Source organism: Alligator mississippiensis, chromosome 1 (genome assembly GCF_030867095.1).
Source record: "Alligator mississippiensis isolate rAllMis1 chromosome 1, rAllMis1, whole genome shotgun sequence".
Classification (NCBI taxonomy): domain Eukaryota; kingdom Metazoa; phylum Chordata; order Crocodylia; family Alligatoridae; genus Alligator; species Alligator mississippiensis.
This window is the reverse complement of record NC_081824.1, coordinates 88095685-88122994: the sequence shown is the minus strand read 5'-3', so window position 1 is coordinate 88122994 and position 27310 is coordinate 88095685. Positions and strand designations below refer to the sequence as shown.

The following is a 27310-nucleotide window of genomic DNA, read 5'->3' as shown; positions in this document are numbered from 1 at the left end:
TCTCCAAAATCAAAATCATCTTAAAAAGAATGAGCTATTTTCATTTAATTTGTGGATCCCTTTTATTTGCCTAACTTTAAAGAATTAATTGCTTAACTCATCATTTGGGTTTTAAGGGAAAATACCAAATACTATGCGACTTTTGATTTAATTGCAAAAGTAGCTAACACTGGCAGTTCACAGGTAGGTTCTCAGTAGGTTTAGTTTATTGTGAGGGTGGAGAGAGAAATAGACAGCCATATTGTGAGTTGTAATCTGGCTTCTTACCAGGGGATGCCCAGTCTTTATCATTGGCCCCCATCTAGTCCTGTCTAGTGTGTGTGGAAGACTTGACACTATGGTCATTCCCCACAACAACGCCAGATTTACAGCTACTCAATAGGTCCTGAATCCTGATCATGGGTGAGTAAAATTTTGAAGCCTTGCTTGTTTCAGCAGTATCATTCCCTTGTTAGAGATGCAGAGGATCTATCATTTAGGGTGAACAGAAAATCTGACAGATTTTTAAATTAAGGCTTCCTACCACCCTAAACATAGTTTAAGCATTATATTTTAGGGAAAAAAAAACTGTTTTAGATATGTTTGAAATGATGAGTCCTCCTACTGAGAATGCTTGTTTATTAGTTTTCATTGCAGCTTTTTGTAAAAGCTCACAAATTCTCAAGCTGAAGTGCTGGAAGACTATTTCTAATTAAAAAGACATTTCCATTCATCTGAATGTGTATTGGCTCTATAACTCATGTTTATTTATCTTAAACTGTCATTCTTCAATCAGTTGCCGTTTATCAGTGCTTCATGCAGATTTTACTGGACATAAGAGATGCACAATAAGGTGAAATTGATGGCAACTTAGAAATGATTAAGAAAAGTAAAGAGTAAAAAAGTGCACAGTAAAATCTCGAAGTCTCCAGCTGATATCAAAATTTTCTATGTAGTCAAGTCTCTAGCTGACAGAAAAGAGCTGCAGAAAGATCTCGCCAAGCTAAATGAGCAGGCAAGAAAAATGGCAGATGAACTTCAATGTTGACAGGTGCAAGGTAATGCACTTGGGGAAAAATACCCTCAACTATACGTACACGATGCTGGGTTCTGAACTAGCTGTTACAACTCAGGAAAGAGATCTTTAAGTCATTGTAGATAGTTCTCTAAAAACAGCATATCAACATGCAGCAGAGACAAAAAAGCCAATAAAATGTTGAGCATTATTAAGAAGGTAATTGAAAACAAAGTGTAGAACATCATCATGCCACTATACAAATCCATACCATGCCCATAACTTGAATGCTGTGTACAGTACTGGTCCCCACATCCCAAAAAGGATGTAGTAACATTATAAAAGGTACAGAGAAGGACAACTAAAAAGATATGGGGCGTGGAGCAGTCGCCATACCAGGAAAGACTAAAAGGGCTAGAACTCTTCAGTTTGAAAAGGAGAAGGCTGTGTGGGAACATGATAGAGGTCTATAAAATCATGAAGGGTATGAACCAACTGGACAGGGGACTGTTGTTCACTAAGTGCCAAAATGCTAGAACTAGGGGGCACCTGCTAAAATTGGTGGCTGATAGGTTTTAAACTAAGAAGAGAAAGTACTGTACGCCACACAGGGTGTATCTACACATAAAATTAGTGTGACACGGTAAACTCCAGCACAGTTTACAATGGAGTGTATTGCTCCTGGGCACAACATTTACATGTGCTCCCAGGACTGCAGCACATTAAGCCTGGGTGGTGCAGCCCTGGCTGGAAAGAGGCCTGGTAGGGGTAGCCTGCCAGCCGGGAGCTGTTCTGCCCTAGCTCAGCATGCTACTGAGGGGTTGGCTGAGGTACAAGTGACAAGGATGCTACAGTGTGGGGCTAGTTGTCAGGCAGCCTCTCACTGTAGCATCTTCATGCCCAAGCCAGCCCTGGTCAGCATCTACATGTGTGCTGCAGCATAGCAAATAACTCTGCTGTAGGATACTATTTCTGTCAAGCAATATTTACCTATAGCAGAGTTAATTAGTTTATTTCATGTGTGTAGAACGTGACGCTTTACCGTGGAGGTAATTAGTCAACTCCGCAGTAAGCATCTCATGTAGATGCTCCAACATAGTTCATTTGTGGAATTCATTGCCACAGGAGTTTGTGGAGGCATATAGCATACCAGGTTCAGAACGGAATGGATGAAGACATGGACAATAGATTTGTTAATGGTTATTGAACTTAATGGCAGGATATGTTTCCTTTGACATCTCTACATCTGTAACAGTGGGTTCCAGGGAGGAAAATAAATAGAAGATAGATCACTCTAGAGATATCCAGTTCAATATTCTCCCTCTATAGCACCCACTTCTGCCTCTGTCAGGGACTGTCCCTCTATAGTATCATTGTCACCGATGGACCACTGACCTGGTCTAGTACGGCACTTCTTGGCTAGGGACAGACATTCAAAAAGCCTGAGCCTGAATTGATTCAGTCTTTAGCGGTTAGTTTAAGATGCACAGATTGAACCAATTAACAAATGGGCAGACATTCACTTTTGAATCAGGAAATGCAGCCACATGCCTGCAGTGCTTCAAGCCAAAAGCCAGGGGGTGCTAAAGCATGCCTGCTGGCCACTGCTAAAGGGCAGGGGAGGAAGCCCTCCAAAAGGATCTCACCCCTCCCAACTGCAGCAGAGGGGGAATGGCTAGGCACCAGCCCAGGGCTAGCCTGCCAGACAACGGAGGTTTAAATTCCCACCCTGGCTCACACAGGACGCCAGCCAGTGTCTGCAGGAGGGGGTGGGGCAGTCACTGCCAGACTGAGGAGTAGGGGTGGGGGAAAAGTCCTCTCTCTGAAGCAAGCATGTATTGAACACAGCAATTTGCAACCTCTAGCATACAACAAAGAACAACCAAACATCTTCACCTAAGCTAAGATACAGCCCAGTAAAACACAGTGAGAGCACACATAACTTAGTCTAACTTAAAATGTAAAGCAATAAGACAAGAGAAGGCCTTGCATAAGTCTTATTTAATCCTGAGGGTAGAGTGTCTCCTTACAGCCAAGTATTCAGAAAGGCTTTGTTTAAGTATCTCCAGCTTTTACAGGTTCTGCTTTATAATATAAATGCAGATCTCTGCATTCTTTGGTCAAACTGTCTGCAACCCTCTCCTGTTCTCTTAGCTCCATCTTGAGCACATACACATGATAATTGTGCCAGATCTTTGCCAACACCTCCAACCTGTCAGTCTGTTCCTGCAGGGCTTGACTCTCTGCTCACAGGTGGCAGGGGACCAGCCCAGTCCCCCAGCCTTTTCCCCCTCTTCCATGGCCTGGGAGAGCTGAGAGCAATTATACCCCTCCCCCCCATACACACACACACTTATCAACTGCTTACTTTAGTATCTGCCAGAGATGGGAGGAGGTGAATTCTTCTCCTTAAGAAGAGTCCCTTCCTTCAATAAGTCTCTGGATAGGAAAGCACTTTCTGCTAGGTAGGTGGGTCAATAATTGGAAAACAATCAAAGTTATTAGCTCAATACTGCAGTCTTGATGACTCTTGGATTAACATTTTAACAAGGTGTTAGTTACCTTTGCGGTGCAGCCGTTGGTTTTACATGCAGTTCTTAAACAACCAGCAGATACAGGCAGGGGTGAAATAAACCCCCTCTCTGCCCCCTTTGCCATGCTGGCCAGCATCTGGATTTGCCCCCATCCCTGCTGCTGGAGCTCAACAAGAGTGGCTGTGCCCTGGAAAGGCAGACCCTGGCTGGGGTCCTGAGAGGAGAGGAGAGGGAGAGAAGAATAAACCTTCTCCCTGCCCGCTTTGCTTCAGGGGCCCATGCTGGGCTGTCACCTGGCTATGCCATGCCCCTGCTCCAGCTAGAGAACTGGGCAAACAGCCCAGCCCAGCCCAGCCCAGCCCAAGACTGAAAAGCATGCTGGAATGCTGGGGGACTCTGGTTTTATTTAAACCAGAAAGGGGTCTGGGGCAGAAGTTCCATAAACTGGTTTGATCCAAATCAGTTAAGCCTGATACTACATTCAACGAGGTTTATCTTAAACCTGTTTTGGTCATTTTGAAACTGGCTTATGCACGCTGAGATTCTGTTCTGTTACAGGTTTAAACCAGTTTCTGATCACTTAAACCAGTTTATGTGTAACTTCTGTCCCTAGCCCTTACATTCTAAAGTCTCTCTCAACCTCTAAGACAAGAGGCAACAATACAGAGAAAGCTATTCTAAGAAAATCTCTCCAGACCCATATAGAGAAATGAAAATAAGAATTAGTCAGCAATTCCCTTGTTCCCAGTGAAAAAAAAAAAAAGGCTGTGACAATGGAGAGCGGGAAATTGACTCACTCAGCCTTAAACCTGTGTAAGTCACATTTGCTTCAGTGACACTCAAGCATGAAAATAAAATCAAGCAAATAAGGTACTTGCATCCTTTGCTAAATCAGGGCCAAAAGGGAGAATATTTGTCATACTCCCAACTTAATTAGGGAGTTTATTTGTATTAACTGTTTACATTTAAAAATAGCCACATTCTGCTCTTTTAATATGAAGAATGGGTTTTGCATTATTCAAAAGAGGACCCGATAAAATATTACTCAAACTCAACTCAAGCAGGGCAATGTTTGTTTAGCTATGTAAAGGTTAAGTCCAATAGGATACAAATAAGTTCTATATTACAAAAACAAATTTCTTATCATATATCATGAATCTGCTGAAATATTTATTCAACATTATTGAAAATTGTATTCTTCTGTTCACTGTAGATTTGTGTTGTTAGCAACATTTTTTGTTCTTTTGCCTAACTGAATAAAACCTAAAAATGCTGAGCTTGTTAGGAAATTTTATTTGCTTTGAAATCATTCTGTTAATAATTTATTAAAATGAATCAGTCAATGAATCACTGACAAATTAAAATCAAGTAAGGATCTACCACCACATAGCTTTTCAGCAGAATAATTAGCAAATAAATCAAATGGAGAAATTAAAATAGCACCCATATTTTATGAATATAAATTTCAAACAACCCTAAGGAAACTTGCACTTTGGTCTAAATATTAATGGTTTGCAGATTAAGTAATGTCAGTGTCAGTATATATACTGGTAGGCCTATGTGAGTCAGCAGGGATCTGATCCAGCCTCTGATCCAGCCACTTCGGATGCCAGGATCTGATCCAGAGCTCTGGACGAGGTTTCTGCTTTGATCTGGCTGAAGCAGCTCTGAATCTTCAGAGCCACCTTGGAGATCCACCCATAGGGTATAATGGGGAATCAATTAAATATCTATAACTTCTGTTGTTTTTTGTCTTATTTGGATGATACTTGTAAAAGTAGTAGCACCTGCTGAGAGCATGAAGTCTTCCAAGTTTCAAGAAGATAGGTTTAGGAGTTTGGAGGGAACTGTACCCCAAATTCTTGAAAGCAAAACTCATGTCATGTCTATGTGTCACAATACAGGGAGCTGAAAACAGCAGGGATGCTAGCTCCTGGTGAAGCCACAAAGCCTGCCAAGTTTCAAGAAGATCGGTGTAGGGGTTTGGGGGGAACTGCACCTCAAGCTGTGAACAAGCAAAACTCATGACATGGGTGACACCATGTGTTAAGGCACAGCAGGGTGAAAGCTGCAGGGATGGTGGCCCCTACTCAGGCCAGAAAGCCTGCCATCTGTCAATGAGATCAGTGCAGGGGAGTTCTGGGGCCCTGCACCCCGAGCTGCTGACAGACAAAACTCGAGACATGGGTGGCTCCGAAGCTTTCAAGAATCTGAGGTGTAGCTTCCCCCAACCACCTGCACCTATCTTCTTGAAACTTGGCAGCATTTGTGGCCTCAGCCACGGCCACCACTCCTGCAGTTTTCACCCCCCTGTGGTGTAACACATACACGTGACATGAGTTTTGCTTTCAAGAATTTGGGGTGCTATTCCCCCCGAACCCCTGCACCAATCATCTTGAAACTTGGCAGGCTTCATACCTTCAGCAGAGACTACAATCTGTACAAATTTCATCCAAATAATACAAAAAACAACGTTATAGATATTTCCCCATTATACCCTATGGCCAGATCTCCGAAGCAGCTCCGAAGCTTTTCCGAAGCGCTTCGGAAGCTCCGAACCACTTCGGAAAGCCTAACGAAGCCAGTGCTTCAATCCGGACATGCTGCTTCAGATGCTGAAGTGTCTGAAGCTTCTGATCTGAAGCTCTGTCCAAAGCCTCGCCCAGCCCTATATACTAACCTTTGCTATTGCAAAAAATGAAAAATAAATACAGTTTGGGAAATACAACTTTGGGGACATATGACACCCTCACATCTTAGGCACCAAAGTACAATTCCATTCCAGCCTGTTCAAGTGTTTGACAGTCCATGAATGCATCTACTTTTGCAATGCACCACCATCTTATCCTTTGGATTGAGTCAAAAAAATCAGTGAGGAGGAAGATATAGATATGAAGTATTTTTCACAAACTCCAGCAGGGTTTAATAGAGTCACACTTAGGTGCCTAAGTCCATGTACGCACCTAATAGGCACAATAGGATCTAGTTTTTACTCTTCTTGCTTCTTGTGAGAGCCTTAAAATGTGAGCCTCAGGTTACCACTTACTACAGGATAGATTGGAAGGGTCTTTATTTTGGTTTGGCCTTGAAACTAATCATAATGTAGCAAAACCCCCAGGTTTCTTTTTTTTTTTTTTCTTTTAAAATGCATTCCCTCCCTTTCCGCAATGATTTCTGACTTTTTCTTTCCCTCTCTATTCCCTATAGATAAGTATAAGTGATCTAAGACATAGGATAAGCTTCAGCATTTTATTTTGGTAGCAAGTTGTATTTGTTTTGCTTTTTCTCCTTCTTTACATTGTATAATTATTATGTTTATATTGATTTTTACTGTTCTATATTACTGTTTTACTGATACTACATGATTTAGGCCTACATATGTAAGGTAGCATAAGTCATGTCAAGTTTCCATTTTGTTTGTCAAGTCTCCATCCTGTCCCCAGGCCCGGTTGTGTAACCCATAACTCACACCTACCCCTCCTATGCAACTTAGTTCCTGAATGAATGGGGATGAATGAGGGTGCTTGAGAGACAATGGCAGTAGGTCTAAAAATAGCTCTTTCTGAATGACCAAACGATCAACACCAATATCTGGACAAAGGACCCAGCCCTTGGAACCACCCTCAGCATTCCAGAAACAAAAGATGAGGCAACCCACCATAGTGCCAAGGCTTCACATGCTCAATAAGAACACCTGCAGGCCTCTGGAACAGAACTGACATTGCCTGGACAGAACCTCCCTATAGGACATCAGAGGTAGTCTGCCTCATAAAAGGGGGTAGTGAAGATTGTCTCCTTGGGACGCCCTCTCCATCTGGACCAGCACCATGCCACACCACCTATCCACCCAGAGGCCCTGCCGGTGACCCCCCTCTGGACAACATCTACTGGACAAAGACCCCTTTCCAGCCTGGATAGGTAGCTATCACCCCCATCCCCTCTTCAACCAAGGTCTTGGACTCTGCTTCTCTTCCCTACCTGGACTCCAACCCTTCCACTGAATCTCTTTCTCCTGCTGCCATTGTGAGTGCTTTTTATGTGTGTGAACCAATAACTTCATGGGGCTGTGTAGTGTGTTGTCTGTTTAATAAAACTGTTATTTGGACCCCTAAGTTGGGTTTAGCTTTACTCTGATTTTGCTCTGTTCCTTGCCCCTCTAACTTCTGTCTCATTTCTCCCTCTCCTGCTTTTGGTTCACTGCCACCTCCAACACCTGTCCTGAGCTCCTCTCTGCCTCCAAACCCCCTGTTTCTTTGCCACTGTCTTATCCCCACTGCCTTTACCTTGTCCCCTGAGCAACCAGGTTTCTGCCTCAGTTTCTTTCCTGGCTGTCTCCTCCTTGCCAACACTTATCTGTGCCCCCCCTCCAATCTCTAAGCTGTCAGCCTGTTTCCAGGCCCAAGCTCCCAGGTTTCTGCCTCTCTCTCTCTCTTTCCTGGCTATCTCCTCCTTGCCAACACTTATCTGGCCACCCCCCCCCCCAATATCTCAGCTGTCTGCCGCAGTTTCCAGCCCCAGTCTACCTTAAGTAACCCCAAGCCTCAGTTCCTCAGCCAGCTTCTTTGTAGTCCACTGGTTCTAATCCTGGTTCTGGCAACTTTAAATCTCTCTCACCTTAACCTTCCCCCAAGTATCCCAGGTACCCCAAGCACACACATACATACTGTACCATCCAAGTTAGGAACTTACCTATGTGTAGGTGGTTTGAGTGTGTGTGTGTGTATATATATATGTCACTGTGTGCATGATATGTGAATTAGTGATCTGTGTCTAACTTTTGGGGTTTATAGTGTATATGCTTGAATTGGTGATATGTATGCATGTGCTTAGGTTGGTTTGGATGTGTACGTGCCTGAGTTGGTAGAGTGTGTGTGTATGCATCTAATTGATTTGTGTGTTTGTACATGTGCAATTGTGTCACACCCTCCTGTCTAACTGCATAATATTGAGATCCTGAGAGTTGGCCTGACCCCACAGGGCTACAATAACTGCTCAAAATGAGAGATAATGCCTACAACTAAATATAGTTACCCTTACAGACCTGACCTGCTTTTCAAGACTGTCAACCAGCAGCAACTCTAACAGGATCCAGTATTCCCTAGTACCTATGAGAATGAGCCAGCCAGATTCTAAACACCTGGCTAAAATCACACTCCTTCTCTTCCCCATTCCTCTGCCCTCCATTAGGCACCTAGTTTAGAAAACTTTGGCCAGAGCCTTCATTTATATAAAATAATTGAAAGTTATCAGGATGAAGCTAGATATAGCAATCACGGTCATTCATACTTCAAAATCTCTCTCTGTATTACCAATTTACTATGAGAATATATTTCATAGGCCCAACAATCTCAGTCAAACTGTGTTACATGCAGTTCAGTCATTTTCCTTGATCATTCATTAGAAAGTTAACTGGAGCAAATCCAGAATTCTTCCTGTAAGTTCCCTCTGCTATTCCTCTCTATTAAACAGCCTTCATTACCAGTACATACCTGCTAGCACTCAGTTAATGATAGAATAATAATTTGAAATGCTTTTATCCAGAATGATTTCAAACTCCAAACATGCATTTGTTATGGGAAAGAAAATTATAAATTAATTTGTTATGCAAAAGGAGATTTAATTTATTCGCAATGACTATTATGCCTTAAACAATCTTGAACCATAGTGCCACTCACTTTTTTAGCAGTTATAAAAAGATTGTATGGCTCCTCTGAGTACTGTAGTTTTATGTGAAAGGATGAAGTTCTTATCTATGTTGCTGCTACCAAAAGGAAGTAGAGAAGTCTGATTCAGTAATTCTAGTGTCACACCATCTTCACATCAGTGACCCTGGCCATGTCTATGTGATGTAGTTGTTACTGAGTAATCATTTAGTGCTTACATAACCATGGGCAACTGGTGCCACCTTAGTCAAGGGGGGCATTTGCCCTCCCCCCCCCAGTGACCAGTCAGTGACTGGGGGGGTTCCCCCCCATGGCCAAATCTCACCAACTGGAGAGGGAGTCCCCCCATGGCAAAACTCACTGACTGGGAAGTGGCTATAGCACTCCCAGAAGTGGCCATTGTGCTCCCAGAAACAGCTGCAGGGGTACATCCGGTGCTGCCACTCCCTGATCGGTGCTCACAGGAGGGGCACTGACACTCCCACCTGCCCCCCTTCCCATCACCTAACTGGGGAGCATGGCCGGTCAGGATGTGCACCAGCACTCACAAGGGGTGCACATGCACCCCCGTGCAGCCCCTACATATTGCCACTGTGCATAACTGTGCAGTACCATCCCTGCATGGTTTTTTTCCTCCACTACTTTCCTTGTGCTGTAGCATCATGTCACGGTTAGTGCCTGGCAACACTACTGCACGGTAGCAATGATCTACAGCGCAGTAGCTCATTGCTACTGCACAATAGTGTCTCATGTAAATGTGCCTACAGTTATTATTTCTGTTTTATAAGTACAAGAGTCCTAACCAACTCTCACTGCCACCAATAGAAACACCCTTCCTCCTCTCTTCCCTCCATTCATCATTTACCTCAGTAAGATTTGTTGTGGGTCATAAGAGAAAGCAGTATCAGGCTCATTCTGTTTATATTTATCTGGTCTTCAATTCTCTCTTCCTTGTTCAGAAAAATGGGATGTTTTGTATTTTCATTATGTGGATTATGGGCTGACGTCACTCTTATGCTCAACAATAGAGAACATGTTACTGCTTAGTGGAAAGCACATTATATCCCAGTGACAAATCCTGCCATTATTTACTTGGAAATAGGGTTGGGTATTTGATTGGTCAAAAAAGTACATGGTTAATTGACTGGTCAAATATTGTCAAATAAAGGTCAAATATGTTAAGCATTAGTGTATTAGAACAGTAAGAGAGTTTAATCTTCAGTAGGTTACATCCTTGTGTCAATTTCAAAAACTAAGTTAACCATTATTATGAAATAATTGAATTAAATTCTAAACAAATATAATTATTTTTCATAACTATCAATGTCAGGCAAATAGAAATGTGAATGATATTCAAGACTGAAGTGTTTTTCTTTTCCGTAGCTATAATCCTGAAATTCCAGGGTCAATCTGAACAGTTCCCATATGATAATGAAATTAAACAGAAATAAAATACACATAAGTATTTTAAGAACTATAAAGAACACATAAGTACATAAGAACTATAAAGACAAAAATCCATTTTTTAAATTAAATGCAGTGATGCTAAGTAGACAGCAGGTCAACTCTTCAAGCATTTTGCTGTTTGCATTTGGAGATGCCTGCAGTCACAGCAGATGGCCAGTAGGAGAACCCTTTTCTATGCTGCCAGTTTTGTTTTTTTTCAGCAGACGGCAAGGTAGATTTACACCTAACTAAATTAGACATGCATAAGCTTTCAGATGCTATAGCATCTGATCAAGTAAGCTGTTGCTTATGAAAGTTAACCTACAAGATGCAAATCTATCCTGCCTTTTACCTGACATCAGACTAACATGGATAACTGCCTTTTTGGGTTTTTTTCCACTCACCACAAAGTAGCTCTTGCAACCCCATGTAGCCTAATATGGGGAAGGGAAACATAGTTGGAAGAGTTCAGGAGAGAGGAGCAGAGCCAGGGAGCACATATTCCTAAATGTTGGGAGCTGAGGGGCAGGAGAGGAATAGAGAATGAGTGAAAGAGAAGAGAGAAACAATGTACATGTGCATGTGTAACCCCCATGTGCTGAGAAGAGAAGGGAGCTTTTCAAAATGTATCCATCTCAGGAAGGTCAGAGCTTGAACAGCTCAGTGGGTAAATAGCAGTGGCTGGCACCCATGTGGGGTTTACCTAAAGGGCCCTGAGACAAGTGTTTGGTGGTAGCTGCGTGAACAGGGACAGGGTATAATGGACAGCAATGGAAAGTTTTATTGAAACACTAACCAGACTCTGGCTTTACTGGTAAAGAGGGATTTGAGTGCTGCCTGTCAGGAAGAAGAGACATAAAGTCACTGGATCTATCCAGACCCTGCAGAAAAGGTTAATTTGATTCCCTGCTCACCTGACTCAAAATAAAAGAAATATCAGGGATGGGGAAGATCTTCAGCAGTTTCTTTGCTACCAGGGAGCTATAAAATATATATACTCATATTTTTTTTATTTTAATGGGGGGCGGGTGGAAGGTTATCAGTTGTAGTTTGTTGTTCATTTATATTCTATTCATTGTTATATTAAAAAAGATAAATTCAGTGTTTTTATTATTACTGTATTTCACCATGTACAAGTTGATGCAGTGTATAACTCAACCTCATATTTCCAATCAAAAAGGTTAGGATTTTCATAGATCCAGTCAGTTTATAAGTCAACCCCACCACTGCAGCTGGAGTCCGTGAGCTGTAGCTGCAGTCAAGCAGCAGCAGCGGAGCTCAGCATGGGGAGCTGCGAATGGCTTCTGCCCAGCAAGCACTACTCACTGCTGCCACTCGGCGCCCTGGTGCTGCTGGTGGTGGACAGTGGTGCTGTGGCTCCCACACCATCAGACACTGTCCCCACCCTGCTGGCCAAGATCTACTCACAGGGCAGCCACTGGGCTGTGGATAAGTGTTCCCAGGCCAGACTTGACGGTTGCAGTGTTTGGGCACCCAGCCTGGCTCCAGAGTGTCAGGAAGGGGCAGTGGGGTGAGGCAGGAGCCTGGCCTAGCCTCAGTCAGCACCATGGGAGCCCCTAAATGCTAGCATGCCACCACCCTGTGTGGCACAGTGCTGGTACAGGGTCCAGCTGTAGTATTGTTACAGTGTATAAGTTGGGGTGAAAATTTAAGGGTAAATATTTTGGCTTTAAAGCTTGACTTGTATACCATGAAATATGGTATTATTCACTGAGGAAAATTTAATGTCTGATATCTCACATTAGGTACTCATGGGGATTTTTTAAATATATATGTGAAGTGAACTTGGAGTAGTTGGGCATTCGGTATAGCATAGCTTTCTATATGGCCTCATCTATACAAGCCATTTGTTTATACAATACATTTGTTTCCCCAGGGACAAGAAGCAGTGGCACAAGGTGTCTCCAGGGAAACAAACTTGTGCCTGGGGAACACCTGTGCCACACCCCCTCTGGCATGCAGAAAATTACCCCAGGCGAGGTAGGAGAGGCTGGGGCCAGCAGTGGGTTGGCCCCAGCAGCCTTACCTGGGGTCTCAGGGGCTTCCTGAGACTGCAGCTGTGGCAATCCAGCTACTCAGAGCCTGGCCAGCAGCTGGAGTATGGCTCTGACCAGCCAGGCTCTGGTTTTGGGAGGCACGCATTCCCCCCGCTTGCGCCACGCTACTTTTTCTTTGCCAGTTTTTTGACCCTTGGATCTCCAGGGGTCTTCCCCCACCACCACCACTACCTTGCAGCACAGAGAACACCTGAATGTGTCTGGACGCAGCCTATATGTGCATCCTAACAGATGGCTATATGAAGCAAGAAAAAGATAAACCACCACTTGCACAAGGGCGTTCTTGGCTTTGTGAAACATTTGACAACATTTTGACTGTGGTCAAATAATAGGTGATCAATTGATGGTTTTAGCCAGTCAGTTGACAGGCTTTATAAACTTACTTGGAAAAGTAACATTGAGAAGGTGCTTAATCTATCCTTTAATAGATGTTCCTTTAAATACAATATACAGGTGGAAAATGGGGCTTTATGTGATCAGTCACTTCTGCATAGACCACATGCAATGACTTGTGGGTCTCTTTTGGTGTAAGCCATCCCAGACAGGACCATCCATTCTCTTTCTTTTTTCACCATGTATTTTGAACAATATTTAAGTCTTCCAGTGTACAGTAATAGCACAAGAGAGAGTCTGGGCAACTCATGAAATAACTGGTTCTGTAACAAATATGTGGCTAAACCTAAAACTTAAAAGCAACAAAAGATCCTTTTGGGGAAAAGAATGACTATTTATCTAAGGGCATATGTGCTGCTGAGGAATGCTCTGTGAAGGCAATTTCTGCTCATTTTTGAAATCTTAAATCCTCTTATCATTTAAGTGACAACCATTTCTACAAATACATGCACATACGTGACTGCACTCTTAAATCTTGCATAACACTAGAGCCCCATGAATACACTATAAATATTAAATCCTTTATCACCACTGTAAATTTGTCTACTTATGCATTGTCAGAGGTGTGTAAAAATATTGCCCAAAATTGGTTTACCTGCAATCCTCACAAGGGCTTAAACTTAAAGGGAACTGATTAAGGAGAAATGACAACTGAAATGACCTCAGACTCAACTCATTTGACACTACATTTTTAGACTTATTTCACCTTTGATGATGTTTGCATATTATTGTTTTCCAGAGCCATAGCTATAACAAAATTATGGAAAGTAACTGCTCTGATCTTCCAAACACTTTTTGTCATGTTTACCTTTAAACAAAAAGAGTACTTCCACATGAAAATTTTATGCATAAATGTTTATGAGATCAGGCCCTAAGGGTACACTACATAAACAGGTTCCCAGGGAGTAACAAAGGATATGAATTTACAGCATATCAGCAACCCTGTGGTAACTCATGTTCTTTCCCCTTAGTAATTTAAGGTAGATGATCCCACTTTCATTATGGGGTAAGTTATCTCACACTTATCTCACTTACCTCACATTTCACACACTTGTCTCCGCAGATGGCCATGTATATTGGCATTTGCTGCAGAGTGGCTAACACCTAGTGTGTTCAGACCCTGTAATGCAGCAACTTGTTTCTGCAGCAACATCCTAATGCCCATCTATACTACTATAACCTGATTTATATTTACTGTCTGAAATGGGATAGATTTTGCTTTTGAGGTTGTTCCAAGGCCTATTTTGAGTCCATGAGAGAGGTTTTAGTGACTTGGTTGGGCTGCAGTTCAGACTGAACTACATTACAGTTATGCCACTGAATGGGATAGCTACAGTTATGCTACAATCAATATAATTGCTCTGTAGTCACATTGTTATAAACTATGGCCTGATTTCACCTCAAGTTCCTTTAAAATAGAACTGTTTAGCCAGATTTAAAATTGAATTCACTTCCATCTATACTTACAAACCCATTTTTAGAATCCATGGGTGCATCTACATGAGACATGTACAATCAAATACTAAATAAATGTTCAGTAACAAGAGTTACTGAACATTCATGCTGGTGAATGCCGTTTTAGTGATGCTATTGTGCAGTAGCCTGGTAATACAGTGCAGTAGTGTATTAGCACTGTTGGTGCTGGATGTGCTACTGTACAGTATTATTTGGCTACTGTGCAGCTGGTGTTTCATATAGACACACCCTGTATGATGTTTCTCTTACTGTTAGAACCCTTTCTATTCCATCCAGGAAGAGCACAGACCAACTGCAGATGCTTCCTCAGCCTGATGGAGGGTGTTTGTACCCAAAAGTTTACAAAGAAGAATTTTTCCAAATATTTTAGTTGGTCTAATAAAAGATATCAGATTTACCCAAAGAAACTTGTCTGCCTCTGTTCTTAAACCAACCCGGCTACAACCTATACCCCTTGCCAGCATAAGTGCTTTCTGAATTAAGACCTTAGATTGCTTACCTAAACCAAACAAAACCAGTATTAATGAGTTCCTGAACTCCTTCCTATTTCACCATTCACCTACAATATAAAAGAGCACATACAGAAAGACATTTTCAAACTACCATTCAATAAACCTTCATTTTAATACCATTGCTTCCAACTAAGTAAATGAAAATATACAATGTGTTGTTATGTGCCTTGACTAATATCTTTCCTTTTTCCTATAATATCCTCCTTCGGTTTTGCTTGTGAAGTAATATCCTGTATGTTATAGCTTCTTTGCAAGATCTACCTGAAAAATATTACATGATAAAACTGGAAGTAGGATTCATTGAAAGATTTACTTTTGTAGCCTTCTTTACTTACGTTTTGAACCCCTGTTCAGGTTTTTTTTTGTTTGTTTGTTTGGGTTTTTTTGCATTACATATTTTTTTTGACATGTTCTTTATGCTACTGTTTCAATTTTTTTCTTCTTCAGATGAAAATTCTAGGAAATGTATTTTAGGTATGATTTTTCTTTTGGTACATTAATTCACACAATTTTGGCTACACAGACAGAAACAAACTAGAAAAAACTGGTTTCTGGATGTAAATAAAATACAAGTGCCAAAAGGATAAACATTTCTGAAGTCAGTAAACATTTAATCTGGGCGGTACCAACTGGAAAGATGTTGTGGAAATCATCATATTAAAGTGTTTACATTCAGGAGACCATGGCGATTTTACAAAGAGGAATGGATTTGAGTAGCTATCAGGCTGTCCAAAGTACATGATATAATTAAACCAAGAAACTAGTTCCCAAGGAAATTTACAAGGGCCCTTGAATAATTTTAATTATTTTTTAATTCCTTTATATCTGAATCCTTTTGCATCTGGTACGTTAAATCTAATTCTTTTACAGGCTATAGGACTATAAAAGCAGTACTCTGGTAACTTTTAAGGACGAAAGACTTCATAGTTAGTAAAAAAAGTAGACTTTGAAAACTGCTCTTTCATCTCCAGCAGCAGCAAAACATCTATGTCATTTTCATGTAAGTGTCAAAGAGAAATTTTGATGTTAGCAACCTATTTCATGGCAAACCTGTTCCACAACTCTTTTGAACACCTTGATTTCCACAGAAAGACTTCATGCACTATAATATTGTTCTTTTCCAATACTCAAAAATAGAGCTAAATTAATCAGGGACCGTATAATTGTTGCAACTAATAGTTTATTAATGAGCATCAGTAGGTAGCCAGAATAGTAGCCATGTCTGCAAGTATTTCAATTTCCTACTGTTGAGACATATTGATGCACTATTTGCTATGATATTTTCATCCTTTTTCTCTAAATAACTTATTTTTAACAAGTGATTTGATAGGGACATTTCCATTGCTAATCTGACTAGACCTTGGTCATCATAATTAATCCTACATATCAAATTGAATTATAATAATGGATGTTTTTCACCTGGAGGAAAAAAACACAGTGATCTCATGTAGAACTTGTACATTTTTTTGTACTAGAGTGCTGGTGACATGCAAAAAAAACCCTGATGGTTTCTTTCTTTCTAGCAAAATACATGGCATTTTATATCATATGTTGCTGTATTGAGATTAGCTCAGTGTAAGGATAAAATAATTGGTCCCTCAGATTACGTATTATAGATCTAATATTTATTTTAGCATCTATGGCTGAAAGGCACTATACGAACATAATTTTGAAAGTAATTAAAGGATCAATCCCTGTAAGAGCTATGCCATCATATGAATAATACTATCATTATAAGTATTAGCATTATATGTATTAACATTAATATTATTAACAACAGTACTCTGTGTACACTAATGTTGCTACTTTAAATAATTGTCTACTCTAATACAAGAGCAGAAAAAAATGAAACAGTTTCTACCAGCAATATTTCTTCTTTGAAAATAAGTAATTAAATGCCAAAATAAAGCCAGACAACACACTATACCCAGTTTGAATTATTACTGCTTTTCAAACCAGTTTTTAGACCAACATTGTGATGTCTAGATATTGCAGAGGGTAATATAAGCTGCCATGTTGTGATACATAGTAGTCCAGTATAAAGAAAATAATAACACATTACTTCTCAGAATGGTTGACTGTGGGGTATGTTGTTGCACAGTGGGGTAAAGAGATCAGTATAACTACAAAACAGGATGCCTGTTCTTAAGAATAACCTTGGTTGGCTACAGTATTTTCTCTTTGTCTAATGCCAGATCATCTAATGAGTTATATTTTTTAAAGTCTAAATCCCATTTTTCAATAATCACCTAGGTTCCCATAATGCAAATTTGAGCTTATCTCATTGATAAGGGGAGGAAGACTGTGCACTGCCTTTGTGCTGTCTCATACTGTGGCTGAAAAACATACCCTGCCCTCTAATTCCTGCTCTTTATGTGCCAAACCCCCAAATGAAACATTATAGCTTTCTGAGAGTGGCCCCCAGGTTGTGTTGCAACATCAAATTTAGGGTCTCCATTTTAGGATTGCTTTTTGGCACATACTCAAGGCCTTTCTAAGGTGACTACATTTCTGGGATTCAGCATGTAACTGTGCAGGGTGTGTTTCTTGACCAAAGTCCTAGACACAGAACAGAGCCAGCCATGTTCCTAGGCTTCTAGGGTGCCTGTACATGAGTGGGGAGGCTGCTCTGATGAGATTAACTAAGTCTGCTGGAGCCTGGTAATTACTGTGCTCCAGCAGCCTCCTGCGTCTCATGTATCAGCATCCCTGCACTTAGAAATAGCAGTGGGGGCACTTGAATTCATGCTCGTTGAACAAGCTTTAGTTCAAACACTTCCGCCACCATTTTTAAGTGCAGGGACTCTGATGCACAAAATGCTTCTGCACTTTAATTAAAGCATCTCTTAGAGCCGCTCTAATTAAAATGCCTCCCCCCACCCCCGCCCTACCAGAGCATGTGTAAAAGTGCCCGTAGAGGCTCGATTGTCAGAGCAACAGAAGTACCTAAGTAGCACTTAGTCTCCTTAATCTGTTCTTTGATCCCAGCTCAAGTCTAGCCTAACCTTGAAGACACCTTGAATTTCTGTCATCCAAGTCCTAACACTTCCACGTTTTTTGGAGCTGTAGTTTCTATATTAGGACAACCAAATTTTCAAAGTAGGCATCTCCCCCACCCCTTCTCTCTCCTGCATTTCTTAATTTTATAGGTGTTTCAGGTCTGCCTACCAGATCAGGATTCATACTAATGACAGTTGGGAAGAAGACTTTTTTTGTTGAAGTGTCATTTTATGCAAGAATCCAGTGCTTACGAGCCATTCCTCGGAGATAGGAATCCTTCCACCCCCTGATTTGGAATAGGGATTTAAAACTGAGAGTTCTCAACTTCCAGGAGCACATGTGGCCACCAGTACTTTAGGTGTTCTAGAGAAAAACATTTCCAGTCTCTCTTGTTGAAGCTGTTCCACGTTGAGAGGCAAGGTTTTCTTTTTTTCTGGTAATATCTTTTATTGGACCAACTGTATAGTTGGGATAAATTTTGACAAGCTTTTGAATGCAAAGTGTTCTTCTTCATGTCTCAGAAGGAAAGCAGGCACAGAGATTTTTAAGAACACTGGGTAGAGCTGTGAAATGTAGTACGGGGGAGAAATTCCCAGGAGTAGCAATCAAACAACTAGAAGAAGAAAAGAAGCTTGATTAGTGGGAGATCAAGGTCTATCAAGAAGGCAAAGAGTCATTATCACCTGCAGTGTAAAGGAAGAATTTGAAGAATCAGGTAGATTATAGCGTGTCATTAAATCAATATTAATGTCTATCTCTGGCTCCTAGTACCCAGGCAGCTTATGATTTTTTGTTCTTAAGCTTCCCTTTTGAAGGCGTTTCATAGATTTCCCTTGAGAACAATGATAGTGAGGTCAGAAAAGGAGTGGATGTTCTGTGAAAAATGTGCTCCTATTTACGGGTGTGTGTCTCTGTCCTTTATATTTTTTTTCTGTGAGAGTCCATTCTGGTATGTAGTTGCTGTTTAGTTTCACTCACATAGCTTCCATAAGGAATCAGATATAGCAAATTTTGGGAAAAGTCTGTGTATGAGTCATACATTCTGATGGGTCTGCTGTGTGGGGTGTTGATTGTTGTTAAGGAAAGGCTTTGTTCCATTTGATATCTGTTGATCAATGGGGAGTTTGCTTTTAATAATGAGTTGTGCAAGGTTAGAGGTTGTTTGAAAACCGGGGCTGGAAAAAAATTTTTCTCAAGGTCTGATCTTCATTGAGTATAAGCTGTAGTTGTTTTATGATTCTTTTGATCAGTTCCAGTGTGGGGTGATAGGTGACCACCATTGGTGAGTGTTTGTGGGGTGGAGGGGAGTGAGTTTTTTTTGTATACAGTAGGTTATTGTGGAGTATTTGGGTGGCTCTTTCAAAGTTCTGGTCTATTTCTCTACTGGACTGTCCTTGTTGTATTAAAGGCAGATTTTAGGCTAGCCAGGTATCACAAGTGTTATCTTCAGAAAATATGTGAAGATATCATATGTGGTATCTGAAGGCCTAACTATAGATTACAACTTTCTCTGGTGTGCTTGAGATGATTGCTGGTCTTGTGAATATATGTATTGTGATATGTGTTCTTTTGTTTTCTTTTTCATGTGGGACATGGTGTTGAATTGATTTTAGTGTATGAGTATTCCAGAGAAAGTTTGATTGAAGGGGTAATAGTTATTAAATCTGTGGTGGAAGTCAATAAGTGAGACCAGGTGTCCAGTTCAATTGATGAGAATATAATCTATGTAAAGCAAGTATAGTGCAGGTGTGATGAAGGTATAGTGCAGGTTTCATGATGCAGTTTTCTAGAAATTCCTCCTCCAAGTGGCCTGTGAAGATGCTGGCATATTGAGAGTTCATCTTTGTGCCTACAGCTGTGCTCATGGTTTGGAGGAAGTGTTGATTGTTGAAAGTAATTGTACCCACCTCTGCTCTACCAGGCACTCTCATGAGGCCTTAGCCCGGACTATCGATCGAGCCTGTCCTGGGCTTGCGGGTGGACCACAAAGACTACCCCGGCTGACATCAGGGGATCCCCTTAACTCGTCTGCCACAACTTTGAGTGGTACCTCAGTGGAAGGGTTCCCCTTCGAGGCAGCCTCCAGGGTCATCACACCTCTCGCCAGGCACTCATGGGGCTCCAACCTCCCCTACACCCCGGTCACTCGCCACCTTGGGTCTCAGGTCTTCTGGCCCTTTGGCATCCCTGGCTCCACCCGGCTTCTTCCCGTGGCCCTCCAGCCACGAGTCTCAGTGTCCCCAGGTCACGGCTCGACATGAAGACTTTGAGGCCCTCTGACCTAAATCCGACTAACCTGTATCCCTAGTGCCCTATCCCAACCACCCTGTGACGCAGCGTGTAATCCCCACCACCGTGACAGCCGAAGCAATGCAGCCAGTGGGCCAGGAGGCCACGAAGAGTGCCCTTTACCTATAGGCCCCGTGGTTCCCCTGTGCCTAGGTGCCCCAGCCCCAATTGCTTGCCCCACTTGAGTATGGAGTCCCAGCCAATTATCCTTGGGATGTAGTGGGGCCCGTCCGCCGTTTATTCTGTCCCTGCTTGGGGTCTTCTGCCGCAGCCCGTGGCGATCCCCGTTGGGGATCCAGTCGGCCCCGCCCTTGTTACCTCCTCTCCAGGGCTTCCCTGTCGGCTCGCCAGTTGGTGCCGCCTCTGGCTTGCCCATCGATGCCTTCATCGGTTCTGTAACTGGCTTCGCTGCCTCTGCCTCCGTTGGCCTCACTACCGATGCTTCTGCCGGCTCCTCTGCCGGTGCAGCTGCCAGCTCCTCTGCCAGCGCTGCTGCTGGTGCCTCTGCCAGCTCCTCTGCCGGCTCTACTGCCAGCGCCTCCACAGGCTCTGCTGCTGGCTTCACTGTCGGCGCAGTGGCTGTGCCCTTTGGGGTGTGGGCTTCCTCGCTGAGCCTCCGCTCACCCGCCCTCCTTCTGCGCCCTCGGGGCAGCCTTTTGTCTCCACTGGGTGGCGTCTCCAGCTGATGTCACCCGGCCTCAGCTGAATATGAGCACAGCTAACAAACCGCGTGAGTGGTTTTGCCGCGCGCCTTTCGGATCCTGCAGGAGGTAAGTGGGGGCTTTCTTTTGCTTCAGCCTGGGGTTCTCCTATAACCCCGGCTCCCCTGGTACAGTAATGTTGTAGTGAGTGAGGATAAAGTGAATCATTTTTCCAAATGGTGTTGCAAGTGAGTGTACTCCAAGCTCTTGGAGGTAGGTTAGGCAGGCAGCTGTATCTACATGATGTTGGATATTAGTGTCCAGGTTGGTGACATTAATGGTTGTAAGTATGCAGGGGTGTAGGTTGTAGCCGTGTTGGTCTAATAACATAGGCAGACAAGGTTCCTTGGGTGAATTTGATATCTTTTATTAGACCAACCCAAATAGTTGGAGAATTGTTATTAAGCAAGCTTTCGGGTTCAAAAACCCTTCGTCAGGCTAAGGAAGTTTCAACAGTTGGTGTGTGCTCTCCCTGGATGGAATGGAAAATAAAGAAGCCAGAGTTGTAAGTATGGCTTTTTCACCAGGAGGTGGCTGACAGACCAGATTCTTTTGAGAGAGTCAATTGTGTCTTGTAGAAAACTCTATCTTTGGGTGAGAAGTTGTTTTAGGATAGTTTCTATTAATCCTGATATCTCTTCATTGAGGGTACCACTGCTGCATATGAGGTGTCTTCCAGGATTACCTTGTATGTGAATATTCAGGATCATGTAAAAAGTTCTTGGGGTAAAAGAGTTGGGGATAAGTGGAAGTAGTTTTTTGTTGTTGTTGTTGTTGGTTTTTTTCCTGAAGCTGGTCAGTATTTGGTGTCAGAAAGTGGTCTCTTGATAGTCTTGATGGTTGAGGATGACTATAACTCCACCTTTGACTACTATTTTGCTGTCAGGTCTGAGACTGCATAGACAGACTGTTTCTGAGGAAAACAGTTGTTGTGGTACTGGCTTTTGTTGAAAATTTTGCTGCTAGCTTTCTTCCTGAAATGGTTGATATCATAAGTCCAATGTGTGGTTGCATCCATTGGAAGGTGTCCAGTCCAATGTTTTACTATTCATTTCTCAGTTATGGCAAAATAAGATTACATTAAAATAAGAAGATGAAGGAAGACCAAGATGAAGGAAAAAGGAACAGCTGTTAAATCTAATGCAGTGGACTTTGCAATATAATGGCAAACAGAATTAGCCTACTGGGTTTGGACTAGAAGAGACATTATCTAAGAGTGGTGGTTAGCCATGTTAGTCTGAAGTCAAGTAGAAGCAGGGTAGATTTGCACTTTAAAAACTAACCAAAGTGTATGTATTTGTTTGCATATGTAATAGCATATACACACACATTATTTATCCAAGTTAATCAAGCAAAAGTTTTTTATGTCTGGGTCCATGTTTGCCTTGCCTTTTATTGCCAATTTGCAAAGCAGCTTCCTCTACCTTTAATATGTTGCATGCACCTCTCTTACTGTTGGCTATTTCTATTTCCCTGCTCATTTATATTGGATTTAAAAAGAAAGAAAAATCACCTCACTATATTTATTGCTAGATGGCATGCATAATCTCTGGGCATACAGAAAGTTATCTTTAAACACTTTAAATTTCTCTCCATTACTCAAACTCATTCAATTTCACCCATCATTTCCCGCATACCTCCAAATTTGTTCTGCTGAAATTCAGTATCCTTAGGACTCACTTCACTCTCAGTTATAAAGCAAAGGAGATTGCATTACACTCTTTTTAGCTGACTTTTTCACATTATAGTCCTTTAAACATATCTGCAAAATTCCTGCAAAATTCAGATTAATTTATTTCTTCAAGTTATTGGGTCACATTATATTTAGGTAGCTCATTTCTCTCATTGTTTACTATCAGTCTTCTTTTTTTAGAGTATTTTTATTTCCTCCTCTTCTGGGTCACGAGAAATACATAATATGCCTGCTTTATTTATTTTTGAACTATAATGATTTTACCCAATCCATAATGCTTCTACTATGTGTAGTCCTGATGCCACATTACAGTAACTGAAGTCTGTGCACTGAGTGAAGTATTCAGGTCTGGTTTCGATGTCTATTTGGGTCTTTGTTCCAACAAAGACAAATTAAACATTGATTCTCTCACTGTTTTGTGATAGCTTCTAGCCCATACACTTTACTCATTGGATGAAAAGGAAAGTAGTGCCATAGGGCAAACTTAGTAGTTTCTGAAACCTTTCAAAATTTGTCATAGGATCCAAAGAGCAAAATTGTATTTTTGGTGCAATGTTGTACTCATTCACACTTAAAAAAAAAAAAAAAAGAATATATCAAAAGTTTAAATGTTCACATGTCATTATGCAAATAACTTCAGCTATTACATATTTATGTTGCTTAACAGTTGCCTAGCAGCTGCTGATACATAGCAATAGAAATGTTAGACAGGATGTACTGTACTTATAAATATATGACACAACAGGGGCAATAAATTTGGTTTGATAATAAATATCTTGGAACTATCCTAATTATATAAATAAGGTGCTAAATACTTTCTCTTTCTCCCTCTCTCTCTCTCACACATACACACGCATAGTTTTCACTTAGCATATTTTTCATTTTTTACTATCACTTGCCCCTCCCTTAGATTCTTGGAGGACAATTTCTTTCTACAACAAACTTGATTCATGAAGTGAAGCAATATATTTTATTAGACCAGCTTGAGCTTGTATAGGTGTAAGGCCAGATTTGACTAAAGGAACTCTGATGTCTACCTCTGGATCATCAAAGCATTGACAACAATGGTACTACAAACGTCTGTCCTCTGTTATACCACATTGTAGAGAAAGGGCAAAGAAACAAACAAAAAAAAATCTCTTAAACTGGAAAATCTAAAATGGCTGTTCAATCTCTTGTTCTACTTTGTAAATAAGAGCTGTAGTCTAACCCAGTAGTTCTCAACCTTTTGAGACTCAAGGCATCTCTGGATAGACATAAGGCACTCCATGGAAAATGCCAGGTCTTAATTTTCCCTTTTCTTTTCTTTTCTTTTTGAACTACACAAAAATAGAGCAGTTTTCCACTGTGAAGAACTTAGACCATAACTATGAATTTCTATTTGAAATCTCTGACTGCTCGCAGACTTTTAAAATAAAAAAGTGTGCTTCACTGGAAGAAGTGCATTACTCAGACCTGGCTCTGCAGTAGGCCTGTGCGAAGCGGCAAGTATTCACTTTGGATTTGGATTCAGCCAATTTGGAGGGACAGTGATTCAATTTGGTGTATTGAATCACTGTCCTGATTCGATTCAGCCAAATTGGATCCGATGATTCAGCGCCGCTTCAGAGATTCAGCCATAGACTAAACAGGCAGCAGTGCTCACCACGCTGGACACAGCTGTCCAGCCAGGGTGGGGGAAGCATGGGACTCAGGGAGGGGAGCTCCTGCCACTGCATGCTACCATGCTCTGCCAATCATGCAGGGCATGGGAGTGGGCAGGTGTCCCCAGATCTGCATGGACCAGGCTGGGCCAGGCTGCACTCTGGGAGGCTAGCCCCACCCACCCACTGCCAGGCTGCACTCCATGGGGCTGGTGGAGCCAGAGCTCCGCTCCAGGCATCTAGCTCTAGCTGCAGCCTGGTGCGTAGCCCAGAGAGCGGCCTGGAGCACAGCCCTGGCTTTGCCCGCCCCATAGAGCACAGTGGACTCAGGGGCTATGCAGAGGCTAGAGCCACCCTAAAATTCCCCATAGCTCCTGCTGGCAGCCCCTCCCCGATCTGGGTGCACACACCCACCATCATGCTCTGCCACTGCTCTTCCACCGCGAGCAAAGCCGCAACTTGTTCAGGAGGTGCAGGGATCCTGGGTAAGTGATGAGAGGGCATAGATCCCGGCTCCCAGTGCCTTCCGCTGCTCGTCTGGAGTGGAGCCTGGCCCAGCCTGCCCCGCACAGATCCGGGGGCACATGCCCACTCCCATGCCCTCCCAGTGTGGGGGCACACAGTAGCAGGGTTCCCCCTCCCCAAATCCTGCACCCACCCACCCTGGCTGGGCAGCTTGTCCCAGCTCCAGCCCCAATCCCTTCCTCACTGGGGGGGCATTGATCTGCACCCCCAATGCCCCTTCCCTACCCCCTCCACCCACAACAGGCTTAACAGCTGGAGGCAGCTGTGTCCAGTGTAGTGAGGACTGCTGCCTGTTTGGTCTATGGCCGAATCTCCAAAGTGGCGCCAAATCTTTCCAAATCAATTTGGAGGCTTCTGATTAATTTCAGACCTTTTAACTGGTCTCCCAATTCAATTCAGATTTGAAGATTCGACTGTCAAATCAGACTGAATCCCCAACAAATTGAATCGGCTACCAAAGCTTCACACAGCCCTACTCTGCAGTGTCTGTATAGTTTGGACACTTCAGCATGGCTTTTTGGTGTTTTAACTTAATAGCTGATTCAATCAGCTAGTAAATAGAAGTGCCAAAAAAGCCCCACTAAAGCACCTAATCTATACAGATATTGGGCGAGCCAGGTCCAACTAACACAATGCCTCTTCTGGGCAAATGCTGGGCTCAGTGTAGGAGCATGCCAAATTTAAAGTAAAGCACCGCTTTATCTTTTTTTTTTTTAATGTCTGCAAGCAACCTCTGTGTTTATCTTGTAAATCATGTTTGTAAACTTACCAGTGCTAATGTTGTGTGGCACCCTTGAAAGGATTTCAAGGCATCCCAGGGTGCTGTGGCACCCTGATTGAGAATCACTGGTCTAAGCTTAAGGAAGTAAATGGCAAAATTCCCACTGACTTCTCTAGAATCAATACTTGGCACAGAGAACAAACATTCTTAGGAATTATATTTGTTAGTTAACTATTTGCTACAGATGAGCAAAAAAGCTTTTATGTACCATTTTGTGCATTGCCTCAAAACTGTAAGTTTTAGTTTTTTGTAATTACCCAATAGTATTAGAAAAAAGAACATCAGGAAGTAAACAAACTATTAAGTCACCTAATTTGGTTTCTTCCTGAGCCACTGAAACTAGCAAATGTGTCCACTGTAGCTTTGGAATTATAAGTGGATAATAAGTATGAAAGAACTGAGGGCTTAACTTTGATCCTATTGGAGTCAGTGCCAAAATTCTCAAGGCACATTGCTAGATCATCTTCAGCCTCAAAGAGAATATATCCTAGAATGACCTGGACTAACACATTTATTGTGTTAGCTTCTGTTTAAACAGTAAGTTCACTTTTATTTCCACACCTTTTGCTTTCTTTCAGTCTTAGGGGAAATTGGAATGAAGAGAATATCACACTGTGTGTCATGTTCTTGACATTTTTTGTTTAACACATTGCAACTTTAATTCCAAATCAACCAGTTTTACAATTTCCTGGGTTCAGTAGAGCGTGCATGTTAGTACCTCATGTTCAGTCATTGGCCCATGTTTAACAGCTATCAAGGAAACATAACCCTCACAAGACTCCAACCAGCCTTGTGGCACAGTGCAGCTCATTTGGTGTGAATATCTGTGTGATTTGTCAAAAGGCCTGCTTTTACTCATTAACCATGTCACTTATTTCCTTTCTTTCCTAGGAACACAGAACTTCATCTGCAAATAACCTTTTCATAAGAGATTTGTATATTCCACAAGTAAAGTCATATTTTGCACAGGATGTTATTATTGTAGTTGCTCACTTTACTGTTTGTCTCAGTTAACCATTTGTAATAATAAATACACTCTTTTTGTTCATACCGAAAATGTTATTCTGTTGTTTCTAATGATGCTCACTAAAAGGGTAATTTAATCTAAATGAAACGATTAAATATTATTTCTGCAAATGCACAGGTTCTAAATATAGAACTATTTGAATGCCACATAAAGACAAATGAATACTTTTATTAATACTCAGGTTTTTATTTTTTAACTGGCTGTGGAATGATACTTATAGGTACATAAAGCAATGTGAGGATTCAGGAAGACTAAACTGATCTCCAGAGGGTTACACTCATTTTACTGTGGTCATAGATCTATTCTTCTGCATCTCTGCATCCCTGTCATGAAGACTTTGGGGGAGGAAAAATTAAAGGCAAGGGATGGAATTGCAAGAGATAAATAGTTTTGACCCCTGCCCTGCAGTAGCTTTCCACAACCCAGTGAGTTGGAGAGTAGGATTAAAGCCGAAGTTGGGTACTTAGAGCAACTCTGTAACAACATTGCATGACGAATAGGTCCAAGGAGGTGATACTTCCCCTCTATAGGGCGCTGGTCAGACCGCAGTTGGAG

General features: G+C 41.9%; 1 long non-coding RNA gene across 1 annotated transcript in view; it reads left to right on the top strand.

Annotated features, from left to right (window-relative positions):
• The window catches only part of LOC132252112 (uncharacterized), a 116567-nt gene extending 89837 nt beyond the window's left edge, over window positions 1-26730 (top strand). The window contains exon 3 of the long non-coding RNA XR_009463880.1: window positions 26620-26730. This is a non-coding gene — a long non-coding RNA (uncharacterized LOC132252112). The remainder of the gene's footprint in view (window positions 1-26619) is intronic.
• Window positions 26731-27310: the final 580 nt, after the last annotated feature.